This window comes from Artemia sp. Qi Xiang Cuo, chromosome 12 (genome assembly GCF_049724085.1).
Source record: "Artemia sp. Qi Xiang Cuo chromosome 12, ASM4972408v1, whole genome shotgun sequence".
Lineage (NCBI taxonomy): Eukaryota > Metazoa > Arthropoda > Branchiopoda > Anostraca > Artemiidae > Artemia > Artemia sp. Qi Xiang Cuo.
This window is the reverse complement of record NC_142805.1, coordinates 7461362-7474630: the sequence shown is the minus strand read 5'-3', so window position 1 is coordinate 7474630 and position 13269 is coordinate 7461362. Positions and strand designations below refer to the sequence as shown.

General features: G+C 36.8%; 1 pseudogene; it reads right to left on the bottom strand.

The window, feature by feature from the left end:
* Window positions 1–6792: 6792 nt before the first annotated feature.
* Window positions 6793–12662, bottom strand: LOC148945727 (uncharacterized; annotated as a pseudogene).
* Between the last annotated feature and the right edge of the window lie 607 nt (window positions 12663–13269).

Genomic DNA, 13269 nt, shown 5'->3' with positions numbered 1-13269 from the left:
ATAACATTACGCTACTAATTACCAATTTTCATATATGTATTGGAATAAATTAATTTAAGATCAGTTTCTTCAAAATTTATTGTTCCAACGTTGAAGCCAAGTTTCGCGTTCAAGAGAAATCTGACTTGTCTACCCCTGAAAAGATTTAATGTCGCTTATATCTCTACGTTCTCTGGAGCACTCGCACCTCGGTCCAGGTTTTTATAATGGGTGAGATAGGGAAAGATCATACTGCCTATAATTTATATACTGTGGTTGTATCCAAGTTTCAGATTTTTAAAGCTTCAAGCGGTATACTGATGTTGATGAAGAGGTGGAAGGGATTGAAAGCGAAGCCATAGAATAAAAAATATGAATTCAGACAGAGTGAAATGTCAAATATTGTTCAACAGAATGGGACTGGGCACAAAAACCATTAAACATTTTTTTTTCATATTTCTGGCAAATTTAATAAGAAAAACTTCTTAAATTTCAAAAAAATACTAAATTTTCCCTTTATCTACTAAATTTATGAACTCGTGTCCGTTTTTACAAAATTTAGTTAAATTTTCCTAAGTGTGGGGGTGTGGCAAGACTGGCAACACAGGTGGGGAGAGTGTTACATTACCTCGGAGATTAAAAGAACAAACTTCAACTTTAACCCCCCCCCCTCGAAAAACTAAAGAAGAATATTTGTTACGATAAGTGGATAAGCCAATAGGTAATCCTCTTAAAAGGCCAAACAAACAGTATAACCATTCAAAAATTACTTAGAGTGGAAGTGAAGATTAAGGTAAGAATTGTTCGACTATTGGAATTTGTATGTTAATATATTGGTTTTTTAGAAAAGTAAGTAGACAAATTTAATTCTGGTTTTATAGCTCAAAAAATTAGCTAAATTAAAAATTTATTATATTTAGGGTTTTTCTTATATTTTGTAAATTTTTTAATATAAAAACATTTTAGCCAGGTTATTCATATGTAGGTCATGAAGGATTTGAAAAGTAAAAAAAAAAGAATCACAAGTATTCCTCAAGGGGTTTATTACTCTTGGCTCAAATTCATTATTTCGCATATGGATTTGCGTTTTCTAAATTAAAGGGATCATCAGAATATGATAATATAGGCTAGAAAATGGGCCTAACTATGGGAAAGGGGTCATCCCCGAGAAAAACAACCAGTATTGAAAATAACATATTTTTTTCTGGAGATGAAGATGTGTTTCCATTTCTTGTTATTAATTAAAAAAAAAACTTTCCGTAAAAGAAGTTTTTAAAAAAAAGTAAAGGCCATTTTAGACTTAAATTGAGCAGATGCAAATACAGGTTAAAATTCAAACGCAAAACGACCAGAAATTATTATTATTAAAGAATAAATGAAACCCAAAACGAACAGAAATTAAATAAACAATCACAGCAAAAAACATGCAACAAGTAATGATTAAATTGAATAAATAGATCTTAAAGCGAGTAATACTTAGATTGAATATGAAAATCAAGCTTAAAACAAAAAAAATATTTTGCTATGAAAGTATAAATGGAACTTAAACGACCAGAAATTAAATACCGACCGTTTCCTCTGAACCTTCCAACCTTCCTCTGAAGTAAACACAGTTCTGCAAATGGGACCTCGGCTTAAGACCTAAGAGACATCAGCCATGTGTTTAAAGCGAAGAAGCAGCTTAGTGGCTCAGGCTTATTTGTAGTTGAGAACTTTACGAAACGTAAGCGCAATCTCCTGAGCGCTTCAAGCGATAAGTTTGGAAATCGCAGTGTGTAGTCTGATCAAGGCCGTATTTTTGTGCACAAAACTGAGACTGCTCCAATCAGGCGTATCTGGTCAATTGATGACCTTATATATGTATTTTTTTCTCTTTTTTTTCAAGTGCTATTTCTTGTTCTTTTGTATGAAAAATGATAATGTCTGATAAATGACCGATTTAGTCTTCACGATTACTTATTAAGAGGTATTGCCGGCAATGATGATATACCGATTGTTGAGCTAAAGCCTATGAGGGAGAGTGATTATATTTGGTTGCCGTACATTCATGATATAAATGAAAAGAGTCTGCGACTGTGTTCTTGGAATGCTCACGTGACTACAAGATACTGGATATTTTAGAATTAAATGAACAATTTTCTTCTTCTTTTGATATTAAAGGATTATGTGAAACACTTTTTAGTTCAAATCAGTCTCTCTCACTGTATTTTTTTCCAGGTTATGATCTTTGCATTAAGAACCGAGTGGTGATGGGTCGTGGTGGTGTTGGATTCCTTATAAAGAATGGGTTGAATTATGATGAAAGGGATGATCTTAGTATATGGATTGAAGGTACGGTTGAAGTTTTTTTCAATTTAAACTGATTTTGATGAGAGAAAAAATATAATTAGTATGGTGTATAAGCCACCCAGTGCTTACCTGGAGGATTTTGTGGGAGGTAAGAGTCAGCTGATTTCAAAGGTACCGTCTGGAGCCAGTCATATTGTTATGGGTGATTTTAATTTTAATTTGCTTTATTAGTCTAATCTTAAGGTTGATTTTTTAAATTTTATGATATCGAATGATCTATACCCGCTTGTGAGTGTACCCACGAGGATTATTGGACAGAGTGCAACCCTAATTTATAATATTTTCGTTAGTTCTGCCAATTTGAAGCTTTGTTATGCTGATGTTGTGGCCTTCCTGGTCCCCTACGAGAGAACTTGATAATCTGATGTCTGTTATTCTACCCATTTATGTTATTGCTGTCCTATTAAGGTAATGAAAGTGAAGAAACAGGAACCCCGTAAGCCTTGGTTAACGAGTGAAATACTGGAAGAAAGAAAGCTAAGGATTGAGCTTTATCAAAGATATCTAGATGATAAAAGTGATGTTTCGTATGAATTGTTCAAAAAACAGCGCAATTTAGTGAACAAATCACGTCGCAAAGCTATAGCCAAATATTACGATAGAAAGTTTTCAAATTGTAAAGGAAATATGAAAGAAACATGGAAACTGATAAATGAAGTGACCAATGGGAATGCTGAAATCGGAAGGAATGAAGTACAACTTCAAGGGTTCGCCCCTAATGATAATTCTGGAAGTGCAAATGAGTTAGTTAATTTTTTCTCCAATATTGGTATTAAAGTGCAAAATAGTGTAAAAAAAATGTCAACTGGTTCAAGAATACATTATATGTGATAATATACTGGTTCAACTGATAATATACACTTTCAACTGGTTCAATACATTATATATGTGATAATAGAGGGGAGAGTTTTGAAATAGCCTTTGATCCGTGTACAAGTGATGAACTGCTTAAAATAATAAAATCTCTGAAATCAAATTCTGCAGGAGTGGATGGCTTATCTCTTCGAGCGTTTAAGGCAATAATGTATTATATTCTACCGTGTCTGCTTTTTATTACAGACCTGTCACTTGAAAAGGGCATTTTTCCTGACCATCTAAAAGTTGCGAAAGTGATACCATTTCATAAAGGTGGCCCTAAAAAGGAAATTGACAATTGGAGACCGATTTCGATCCTTCCATTATTTTCGAAATTATTAGAAAAAAGTTGTTCATAAACGTCTATATAGTTTCCTACAGGCTAGTGATTTGTTGAGTGAAACCCAATTCAGATTTTGCAAATGGTACTCGACAATTAATGCTTTGCAACAACTTATGGAATCAATTAACAGTGGTATGGACAGAGGGGAAATACCTTTGTCTATATTTATAGATATTCACAAAGCATTCGATACAGTTGATTTTCAAACTCTGCTAAGTCGGATGGAGTCGTTAGGTGTCCGCGGAAAGTGGTTAAAGTGGTTTGAAAGTTATATCACAGGGAGATCCCTCAAATTAGTTTTGAATGATGTGGGCTCAGCAGCATTTCCAGTGACATGTGGAGCACCGCAAGGATCAGTGTTAGGTCCGCTGCTTTACCTCATCTATGTTGATCTCATGCGTCTTTATTTGAAAGATTTGTGTCTTACCTCATTTGCTGATGATACCGTTTTAACTGTGTTTGCCTCATCTGTGAAGGACCTGGTGAGAAAAGCGAATCTCGCCTTGAAAAGGCTGGAGATTTTCACTTCATTAAGTCTATCGTGTGTAAATGTTCGCAAGACATTTTTAATCACGTTAAGTAGAGTTGGTACACCACTGGATGTGTCTGGCCAGGTAACTTTATGTGGTAATCTCGTTCAGCAAGTTGATCATCTCCGCTACTTTGGTTTTTATCTTAATTGCCATCTGGCATGGAAAGGTCACAGTGACGCAATTTCATCAAAAATTGCCCGTGGGGTAGGAATACTTCGACGCCTGCAGCACTTTCTCCCTCAAAGAATAATTTAACCATATATTATTCGTTGGTTTATCCATATATCTTCTACAGTTGCCTCCTATGGAGCAGTAACTTCTTATGCAACTATAGAAGAGTGCAAGTTCTACAAAATAAAGCTGTTAGAATAATCGGTAGGTATGTCCAGGACGTACAAGACACATGTGCTTCTTTTAGGTCCCTGAAGCTCCTTAATGTAGGTCAGATAAAAGATTACCAGGCTGCAGTATTGTGTTTCAGTGTAAGAATGGTTTAACCCCTGATGTTTTTAAGAATTTTTACCAAATTAATAGCGACCTGCATAATTATGGAACTAGGCAAAGTGATAATATAGTTGTTGATTTGCGTCGTGGTTCCAGGTCTTCATTTTTAATGAAACACCTGGGTCCATCAGTATGGAATGAGCTACAACTGAGCATTAGAGCGGCGGAACATGTACCTCAGTTTAAAAAGAATTTAAAAGATTATTTTTGGGGGGGAATTTGTTGAATTTGTTAAATTTTATTATGGCTGGTAGGTTGGGTAGGGGAGGAAGAGAAGCTGGAGAGGTAAGGATGGGGTGGGAAGGTAAGGGTGGGTAGGGGCTAAGGCAAGGTTGGAAGGTCAGGGTGGGGGAGGGGAGAGGGAGTTGAGTATAATGAGTGATGGAGACTGGATTTGTTATCATTACTTTTCTTTTATATTTTATTAATCTATTATTATATTTAGTTCAGTTATTTATTTATTTATTCTATATTTTTTTCAATTTTTTATTATTTGTTTTTTTATATATAGGTTTTAGTTTATCTATTTTTGGTTTATTTATAATAGTTTTAGTTAAATAGTTGAGATTTATGTAAATAGTTGAGTTAATAGATAAGTAGTTAGGTAGACTTTCGCGCGATCGCAAACCTTCATAGGTTTTCTCCAGCGTGAAAGTGTTGTTTAATTTATTTATTTGTTTATGAATGTGGATTAATACACTTATGAACTTATGAATCCACCTTGCTTTCCAACTCGTTTGGAAGTATAATGCACGATAATATGGCAATGCTTTTCATTTCAAACAGGGTAAATAACCGTATCTTGGACATTTTTACTTTCTAGGATCCCTGTTTCGCTTTCCAACTTATTTGCAAGTATTGTAAATTATAATATGACAATGTTCTTTATTTTAAACAGGGTGAATAATCGTATCTCTGACATCTTTCAAACAGTTTGTGATGACAAACTGTAAGTAAGAAGTTACTCGGTCCAATAGTAACTTAACTTTTTTTAAACCTTTTTCACATGCAGACCAATGGTCTGCGTTCCGCAGGTACCGATCTTCTGATCCTACGCTTCCCGCGTGTTTCCCCAGATTTCTCCAGGTACCTATTTAGAGATGGTCGATTCTTAGTCAGGGCGCCAGATTCTGTATCTGCACCCACCCATGCCGGAAGGTACAAAAATGCTGAGGACGGATCCTAAGGTAGTCGACCATACTGAAAACGAATATCGTAGGGCGCATGTTTGCCGTTGGGGCGTTTCTGAGATATAGGCCAAAAGCGCCAAATTTAGTCCATAACTAAGTGTCACGATTTAGGATTTTTTTCGAGTTATTGGGTTGAGGAATCCGGCGTAATGATATGTAAATCGAAAGAGGAGATCTAGTCTACAAAAATATGATTTTTAAATTGAAAAAAAACACAATTTTTTTCTCTATTTACTTCAGTTTCAAAATAAGTGCTGTAAAATTCAACTAATATCTCAAAGAAAGGCGAAAAACTCGAAATTTCTTCAGGGTAACAAGCTTTTTTTTTCATATTTGAGATTTTCCGTACAATTTGAGCTAAATAAAAATATAAACTATTATTATTTTAAAAAGGTCTACAAATTTTTTTTGTAGTGTCACTGAAATGATCACTAGCCGTATCGTGAAAATGGACATAGTTTATTTTTTCTTCAAAGGGTAGGAATACTTCAGACTTTCCAACTGTTTAAAATTTTTAACTTTTACTTAAAAATAACAATAGGTTTAAGAATAATGTTGACTAAAAAAAAGTGTTTTTTTTTAGAATGGACGAATATGTTTTCGGGCGTACTAAGGGGTCTGCAATTACCTTTTTGGGACCTGATTTGCCTCTGATACGACTGAGCTATTTACTATATGAAAGAATTCTGCTTCACCGATGGATTAAGTCGGCACACTAGAGTTGTCTTATTCGGCCTGCCCGTAAAATTGAGTAATAGTAACTGACAAGAGACCTGTTGTAATTAAAAGTAAAATGTATCAAATAAAAATTTCCAAAATATTCCTCATTTTCTTCTTCCGACAATTCAGATGGGGCAAGGTCAGACTCCCTGAATGCCCTCCTCATTCCACGGCAGGAGGATAAGCTGCAGAATCCTTTCATTTTTTAGCAGCTACAGTCTTTCCTACATCTTCCACTTTTGCATCTGCAGTAAGCTTCCAGGCTTGATGCTTCTTTACAGCTTGAGACGACCGCATCTACTCCCCCTTCAGCCATCTTTTATCCATGGAGGAGTGGATCTGGAATGCTCGGCCGAGCCTGTACTGACGACAAGATTATCCATGTAGCGAATACGGCTCTTCGTATGCATGCCTCGAAGGTGTCGTCAGAAGGTTGCAGTCTTCTCACATCTTGTTTCTGGTACCAAATGTAAGCCCTTACATTGGCCAGTGAATTGAATCTGGCCTGTTTACCGCACATTTCAATGACCAGGGGTTTTGATACGTCGGAAACTTCTCTAAACGCGTCGACTGAAAGCTTCCCTTCTGCATCGTTGATCCACTGCGTCACAGACACCATTTTTGAGGCAAAACATGGAGACACCGCGGTGTTTAAGAAAGAAGCTTTCCCGACGCCGAAGAAAAAGTTCGTTGTGTCAAACCCTGACAGACAGTGCACCAACGGTAACATAATCTGCTCCTCTTTGGACAAGTGGACTTCATCCGCCAGCTCGTTTACTGGGATAATGTAAGTCGGGAACTTAAGTTGGGATAATGTAAGTCAGGAAGCTCTTCAAAAAAAGGAACACAGGCTACTGTACTATCTGTGTCGTTGCCATGCACAACGATACTACAAGCGTAACGGCTAGCGTACTTGGCATGTGTTATAAGGCATTGGTCAGCCTCTTCGTGGCTGGAGGAAAAGCATTCCTCCTAGTCCCAGTTCTCAGGTAAAGTTGGACTGCAGCCACGCTCGATCAGAGACACTTTGAATCTCTCCTTGAACCCACCTGAGAGAAAAAGGTCGAACACGTTCGGAAGCTTATCACCCATCTGCTACCAGGTTTCATACAAAATTTCAAGGAGTCGGCTTTTAGACTCTGAACTTGCAAGTACGGCATCCCATTCTTCAATAGTGCTAAGAGCGGAAATCTGGAGGTTTTTCCCTTTCCCTCGTAGGAGTCTGCAACCTGATTTCAAGGAGATTAACTCTCCGGTGTTCGTGAGCTACCCAAACAGCCCGTCGTACCGATCTGCGACAATGTGGACTTCAGGAATACCCACTGAAAGATCATTCAGCAACGATACAAGCAATGTTTTCGCTAAGGATTTGACTGTTTCAAACCTGGCAGGCCGATATGACCTTATCTTGGACTTTGGGTCATTGATGTTTACTGTAGCTTATGTTGTTTCTTTGGATTTCAAAGTCGCCGACCAAGCTGCAAGTCCTCATTTTTTTCTTAGCCAATTCAACAGCACAGCTTTGTTCCACGTCCTCATTTTCTAGCCAGAGGATGTCTTGGTTGATTGTTGCGGAAGATGTTAAAAAATGGATGGAGAGAAAGGAAAAATCTCTTTTGTGAGGACCTGTGAAACTGCTTTCTCCTTTTCTTCGCCTTAGCTCTACTGAGCAGTAATGATTCTCTTCAAGGCTGTTACTTCGGAGCTCAGGAGATTGGTTCTAAGGACACCCTTCATGTGTAGATGAAAGAATACAAACATAGGTACAAAAATACTGAATTGTACCACATTGTACCATAATTTTGTAAAATGTGCCATATTTTGTGGGATTGTACTAAATTGTACCGGTAGAGGTGAAATATACTAAAAAGGTACAATTGTACCACGTTTGGCATCACTGCCAAAAACCCGAAAGCTACACCCTAGTCAATGTTTTGAGCAAAAGTTCTAACATACCGATCATGTCCCACAACATAACTGTTTATCTGGCTAAATAACACTAATTAGCTGGTGGCTTTGACAGTATTACATCATCACTTCAGGGTCAATGACTTTCTATCTGTCCAGGAATGATTGATTTTACCTGCTCTCACGTGATGAAAAAAAAAATTACCGCTAGGTTGCAGGTTACTAAACATAATTCCTATTATTGGGTATACTCGCTAAAAAGTTGCAGACCCATCAAACACAATAATTTAAATTTTTTTCTTAGCTCAATGTGTTCGGAATTAAACGGGATTTCTTTTTTAATATAAAAAAATTACTTTATCTTGAAAAAATTTTGAGTTTTTAGCTTTTCTGTTAGATATTTGTTGACAAAAATCTGAATTTTTTAAAACTACAGTAAAAAGTGTACTATTTTTTTTATTTTTTTTACAAATATCATATTCGTGTAGCTCCAAGTCTCTTCTTTCGATTGATGTAAGAGTACGCTGGATTTGACTAATATTATCTGAAAAAAAAATTATAATCGTCGAACCCCAGTATAGTCCAAATTTTGTGTTTTTGGCGTATATCTCAGAAATACCCCAACGGCGATCATGCACCCCACGATATTCGTTTTCAGTATGGTCGACTACCCTGAGATCCATCCTTAACATTTTTGTAACTTCCGGCATTGGCACTAATCGAAATAAGTGAGATACAGAATCTGGCACTCTGACTATCTGGCTGAGCTTACAGGGTCACACCGTTAACCCAGTTCAAAACCAAATAACCAGCGACACCAGGACTCGAACCCCTGACCTCGGAATTGCACGTCCAGAGCGCTAACCGCTCGGCTAGGACGGCTCCAATAGTAACCGAACCTCTAAAAATAGGAATTTTTATATTAATGGATACATCAATAATAGGGTATTTGTGTTTATTTTAAAAGTATAAAATTCATCAAGTTTAATGTTACCCATCAAAATTTACGAGCATGTGCACATTTTCTTAATTCTCAAAAAGGGGAAGAAACACCCCAAAAAGTCAATGGATCTTTATGAGAATCACACTGCCAGATTTAGCATATAAGTGAACCCTACTGTGCAGGTTTCAAGCTCCTATCTACAGAAAAGTTGATTTTGTTTTAGAAGAAAGATCACAAATGAATATTTATTGTTTTTTTATTTCCCAGGGGTGATCGTATGGGACCAAATGTCCTAGAACAACGGAAGAGGGCTCATTCAAACGGAAATGTTTCGCATATACTTTGATTGTCGCGAATCCTGTTTTTTTTTTCTCCCGGGTTATAGTATTGAATAGACTGTCGTAAATATTTAATCCAATGTTCATTCAAAGGCAGATATCGAGCTCTACGTAGTTTTTATCTTATATAGAATTCAATTGTGGCAAGAAGCAATGCTGCTAATTTGGTTACGGTATTTCAAAGTGCGTTTCAGACTTCTTTGCATTCTGGACGCAAGATACATTCTTCTTCCGTCCAGCTCTATGACCCCACTTTACAGGTCCTACATAAGACCCACAGCTGAATATGGATGCCCGCAATATGCTGGTGCCCCGAACACGCTGTTGGCACCCCTCCAGATAATCTAGAATATGACAAACAGGGCGGGCTGCGCCTCAACACATGACTCACGCCAGCCTCTAAATGAAAGGTTTGATATAGCGTCGATATCTGTCTTATACATGTACATGAATTCACCTCCCTCAGATGTTCTCTTGCATAGTTCCCCCTTTGTTCAAACGACAAGGCAGACGCGAAGGCAAACAGCTCGGTCCAATTATATAAAGGAGGACAAACCAAGAACCGAGTACTTGAGGAAGCGCTTCATCTGGCGCTGCACTTCTATCTGGAATGATCTTCCTGGGGATATTAATCCTGCAAATACCTTTGTTGACTCCTTTAAAAGAAGATTCAACAGACAGTTAAAACCTCGAGGTTTCGGTACGAGGTAAATGAATAGCGGCATATCAGATACATTTTAATGCCTGGCGCCATAAATATAGCAATAAGAAAAAGGTTAACGACTTCAAGCTGCACCTATTGATTTTAATTAATTTAATTTAGTAGCAATTAATTAATTTAAGTAATTAATTTAATTTAGTAATTAATTTAGTAGCAGAATTTATCAAAAATAATGCAACCATATTCTAGGCAACGGCACGATTTAAGGCAATCTAGACTGAAGTGGGCATTAAATTATTTATCTGCTATGTTTAAGTTAAGCGTTCGTTGTTTTCTTTTACGAAGTGTTACAAGTAAAATTATGTCAATTTAGTTGAGTTTAGAGAGCTGAAGAGAAGAATAAGTAAATGTATTTTATTGTTGTTTTTTGGCTGTACGAGTTTAATTAAAGTCTAAAGGAAGTGTTATCCGTGAAGCGATAGTTTATCCTATTCGGAAATTTCCCAATGGCACAAGAGCTTTTTATTAATATTGTTTGTGTAATAGAAATATCCGTTTTCTTAGAATATATTAGTCTCAGGACATAAAAACAAAAAAACCTCTTAGAATTGCGCAGTAGTTTTCAGAAAGGTACTCTGATGTTAATTAAACTTTTCTAGTGGAGTAAAGTAATGTTGAAATATTAATGTAATAAGAGTAATTGCAATCTGGAATCTAAATTGTAATCTAAAACCGCACAAGATTCATACTCCGCCTTCGCGCACGCGCGATTCCGATGTAAACATCACGATGAGCTTATGGAAACTGAACTTGGCTGTGATGACACGGCTCAGAGTCTTTAGGCACGGTATGAAATATGTATCATGTTTGAAAAAAGAAGACGCTACTGTATCTTCTCTCCACTGCGATCAAAATCGAGAATTCATAACTAAGTATAAGGCATCAAATGTTGAAAGTAAGCCTATACAGGTTGTTTCACATTACACCGCATATTCATTCACATTAGGATGACCTAAAACTTTGCGCAAAACTATCTAATCTTGTTGGGTAAATTGTATCCGTGCGCAGACAGTGCCAAGGGGACTCGAGCTCTACTAGTACAGGACTCTCCAAAAATATGGGTCGACCCCAAACAAACTGCAACAGAAATGATTTTTCATACCATATTGGAGAAAAAAAAAGCTTAACAATATATCCAAAGTTGCCCATTCTAGGTCGACGCAAACCTTGTTTTTTTTTGCTTTTCGTGTTAATTTTTTCAGTTTTTCTATAAAAAAAAATGAACTTTCGGTAATTTTCGTTCTTCTGTATATGAAGTACCATCCTAATGTAAAATGAAAAGCTGAGCCCGATAATGAAATCAAATTTTATATAAAATGCACCAGAAAAATAGTTTCCTAATCATCAATATGGGATTTTACCATAATATCAGAAGGCAACTATTCTGACATAAAATGATGAGCTGATCCCAAAAATCTAGTTAATCTGATGTAATTTCTACCAGAAAAAACGTTTCATATTCATCAATATGCACTATTTTTTATTTATATTTGGCATGTTCCTTTTAGAACTTATTGTCCACCAATTCGTCGATTGTTGGTAAAAAAAAACTAAAAAAATAAGTGGGTTGATAAATTATGGTTGGCTTCTTTAGAAGACGACTTAAGGCACAGAAGGCAAATATACCACTTTCATGACCATCATATGCAATAAATAATATCAACGTTTCGTCCCAAGCTTTGTCCAAGTAATTTCCCTGATAAAGCCATAAGCTAAAAAGTTACAATGGAAAATTACCCCTAGTGGTCATTTATTAAGCCACGTTAATGCCCGTGTTTGATATCTTGCCATCTATAGATACAAAAAAGTCATTCTATGTATCTGCCACCTAACAAGCTACAAAAGTTTCACTGCGAATGTTCTCCTTTCCCATTAACTTGATATTTAATGGTAAGAGAGCATTTTTGTTTGTGTCATTTCAACCAAACAATGTACAGTCTGAAACGGTAAACTAATGTATCCAACCGTACGTAGTAAAACTCTTGGAAATTTATATCAAAGTACTGGTTTATATTTTTTCTTTTCACAGAGACATCTACTGAGAAGATAATCCCGCCTTGATGGTATTTGTCCTGCGAAATTTCTTAAGAGCCGAACAATCTGGGTTATGGGATCTCCACTTAAAATGCACCCCTGACATGGTACCTCATCTGGCAGTACCTGGGCACAACAATATCACGAAATCCTGCCAGCTTTACATCCAGCGAATGGTCAAGCTCGACGAAACCCATCCTGTCATTTATCAGGCCTTCCAGAATGGGATGTATGCGATCAGACATTCTGATAAATTCTGGGCTGGGCTCTCCACGGATTTTGTCATTGAGCAGGAGCTCATGCGTTGTCTCAAACGATTGGTGGCCTTACCGATGGAAGTGGTATGACAGAGGTTCAAAGGTCTTAATGGGTTCAGTCTCGACCAGTCTGCTCTACACTAAATCTTCTGATGGAGTGTATGTCAAAGTTTTCTATGGAAATATTGAAAAAAAAACAAGGAACGTCACAGCGAGGCAGCTAAGAGACTTTAAAGACACCTAGATTGTTATCGATTTCCTAGAAAAAGGATCACCATTTAATAAGGATCTTCAACTAAGAAACATTGCCAACGGTCTGACAGCCTACGACTCTACCAACGTTGATTCATCTAGAGATTTAGGCCTAAAAATCATTGACTCCATGTTTGAAAAGCTGGTCGCTAATTTTGTTTTCCGACGAAAACAACAGGGAGTTCAATTTACTACAAAGCAGAATCCATGTGGAGATTCCAAAGGGCTGAACCTCACTCCCCTTTTTCAGAGGTTCATCACGCCAAAAAAGAGGATCAATCTCACGGAATCTGAGAACTTTCAATACGAACTGAGTTCCTACCCGGGATCACTTTTTGACATT